Here is a 3,405-nt window from a genome sequence, read left to right on the forward strand (position 1 = left end):
CTTTCTTTATGCTATCAGGAGGACACAGGGGCGCAATAAAAGACACGGACATAGAAGTAGACAGGGACGAGCGCTCGTCCCTGTCTACTTCTATGCCCGTGTCTTTTATTGCGCCCCTGTGTCCTCCTGAAAAGTTATGAACCAACACGCCCTAATACAAGTACTTCTTTCTCCATGATCGTAAAAAGCTTGGTCTGGCCGACACTGCACTACATTTGAAGATTTTTCAGAAAAAGCGTCTTCAAACCTTGCGCAAACCCACTCCTTTGCCGAATCTAGACGGCCGCCATAATAGGTGGCGCCACCCGTGGAATAAGTTGTTTCGTTTCGTCGCCGCTACAGCCGATGCGAATATCTCTATTCTTCTGATCGAGTCAGAAAATTACCCCAAACAAATGTAATGTCTAAGAATTCTGCTCACCAAATGCCATTTCTCTTCGCAGTCTATATTTTCTCTCTATACGGTCTGAAAACCGTTGATAATGCACAATAGCCAAAGGGTTATGTGTGAAGTGAGCCAAACTTGTAAGCAACCCATGTTGTGTCTATGAACATGACCTGCTCACTACAGTACTGTTCAGTAGATGTTCTCTCTTGTCTTTGTGAAGTGTTTTGCGATGAAATGGCTCTAATAGCAACCCTTTAATGCCTTGTAACAAGCTCATTTACATAGAAAAATCTTTCAACGTAATCAATGCTGTGTCTAAACGCAATGGTCTAAGGAGTCGGTAAACCAATCTGCTCTATTTGAGCCGACCTTGGTTAGAATAGAACAAGCGTGCTGTAGCTAATGATATGGAAAAGTATTTTTCTGCTCGATATTTTGCGATTCCATTTAGATATACGTAACTACAAGGAAAAATGAATAAAACTCAGAAGGCTTCCTAAAAAGCATGGCCAAAGTATAATGTATGCACCAAATGAGATATTGTGGTCATGAAATAAAGCGAGAACAAAGTTCTAGTTGAACACTATAGTTCAGGAAACATGAGTGCTAAGAAATTATCTTTTCACACTTTCAGCCCGACACCCACGGCAGGGAAACGTCACTTGAAATCCCGTCTAAGCTTCTTCTGAGGGAGCTGTGTGTTTTTTGTATTCGTTGTGTATAAACATTTTTGGGCTTCATTCACTTTGATGGTGCACACCAGTGCCGTCGTTCGACAATATTTGAAGCTATTTCTTCCCATCAGACGCTACTAGACAGAACTTGTTGCCTTACTTCCTTGTACATGGCGATCTCTCAAGGAAGTTTCATTAAAAGTACACTCATGTTTATCATATAGCTGGGTATTATATTCTAATGCAATATGTTGTCGCAAACTGCGGATATATCCTTGATATTGGGTTTGTTGATTTCTCTGTTTTTGTGTTATTTCTTTTCTGCATCAGTTAGGGATCATCCACTCTTCTAATAACTTTTGTACAGGGTGGATAGCAAAAAAAAACGCAATCAAGGTGTCACCACTGACGACTGCCTGCTCCACGGTCAGTATATAGCACCGCTTGAAAAGAAAATACTGCTAATCAACGAAAAAACAATCAGGGCCTAAAATCGGCAACAGGTAAAAATTTAGGGAATTGGGCAGTTTGAATAAAGAAAAACATGGGCACGAAAAGTGAGGTTCCTAGGGCCATGTAAAGAAGGACATAAGGGCCTCAGCATGAAGTTAAGATGAAAACCATATGGTTACAGTTCCGAAGAATGAGGCAGAATGTCCAGGACGTTGATGGTGCCAAGTAACAGCAGAAAAATAACAGTGCCCAGGTAATGGTGTTTGAACTGCAAGTTTTATTAGAAAACGCGCGCAAGGATGCAATAAAAAATTCTGTGCTCAACATGACATGAAGTAGGCAGAGGTCGGAACGGCACGTGCACATACAAAACAAAATAAAAGGAGGAAGAAAAACAAATCATAACGAATAGGCTTGGTTTGGTTTATGGGGGTTTAACGTCCCAAAGCGACACAGGCTATGAGGGACACCATAGTGAAAGGTTTCGGAAATTTCGACCACCTGGGGTTCTTTAACGTGCACTGACATCGCACAGTAGAGGCCCGTGTAGTGTGCGATGTCAGTGCACGTTAAAGAACCCCAGGTGGGTCAAAATTTCCGAAGCCCTTCACTACGGCGTCCTTCATAGCCTAATAGGCGAAGAAAATCGCACAGTACTATACATTAGGGTAACGAGGACATAAGAAATGAGCAATATGAAAAAAATGTGCGGAAACAAAATGGAAACGAACTTTGTAATGAAGTTAATGTATACGGACATATTTATTCAGTATACACGAGACATAATGCCGAAGGCCATTCTTTTAGCTTGAAAGGCCAAACCACCACAAAGCTTGAAAGGCCAGACAGGATCGTATAACCTGCGGCATGGCCACATATATGGCATGAATTAAGCAAATATAAAGGGCTGGGGCACGCTGAGACATCACAGTATGGCGACAAGCCTGAGAAGCGATTGAAAGACGCCCAGTTCCAAGCTCACTGACAAGGGCGGCAGTGAAGGTACAGTCAGGCCGGAATAAAACGCGAACAGAGCATGTCAAGAAAACAAAATATTTTACCTGCCTACTTTCAGCTGAAGTGTACAAATGGCCTGATTCATGTGTCTGGGTAAAGGGCCTACTGAAATGCATAATCTAAAATAGGTTGTAAAAGAATATCTCGCTGCAAAGCAGAAATGTATGACATATGCGTGTTCGCGTTTCATTCCGGCCTGACTGTACATAAAGATGGGTAATGAGGTATGTCGGCGTGAGATCACCGATGTGCCATGTGGCACGTTGGGTTGATGCTTGGTAACCACTGCAGCATCGCAACGGGGTGGCTGAGTGGCATCGTAAATGAGCTGCTGATCCCAAAGTCAGTGGTTCGATCCCGGCCACAGTGACCGCGTTTTATATAGCGGCGAGGTACCAAAGTGCCTTTGTCCTCCGCAATCTCAGTGGTCGATAATTAACCCCCGGGTGGTCTAAATTAACCCGTGGCCCTCCAGTACGGCCCGTTTCAAAGCCCATAAAGGTCACTGTGTTCTACTTTACAAAGTAAACAAATCATATCGCTTAACTATTTTCTGCCCAAGAGTACAGTCGCGAAAAAAAAAACGATTAGCACAACGACGTCACCGGTGCGGCGAAAATCGCACTGAGCAGCTAGCGCAGTGCATACATATGCGAACATGCCTGCCAGTTTTGTTACCGGCGGGCTCGTAACCGCAGTGCCTAGCGCTGCTGTCTGCCTCTCAGGTGGAACGTCACTAGTGCTATCCTTTTTTACTCACGGTTGTACTTTGATGTGCTCTCGAAAACTTTGACCGTCTTTTAAGGGTTGCACCTACAGAAGAACATATTTTGCGTCCCTGCCGCATTCAGATACCTCACAAAAGCCGCAATC

Source organism: Amblyomma mixtum, chromosome 2 (genome assembly GCF_055824585.1).
Source record: "Amblyomma mixtum isolate Tamu chromosome 2, ASM5582458v1, whole genome shotgun sequence".
NCBI classification, from domain to species: Eukaryota; Metazoa; Arthropoda; class Arachnida; order Ixodida; family Ixodidae; genus Amblyomma; species Amblyomma mixtum.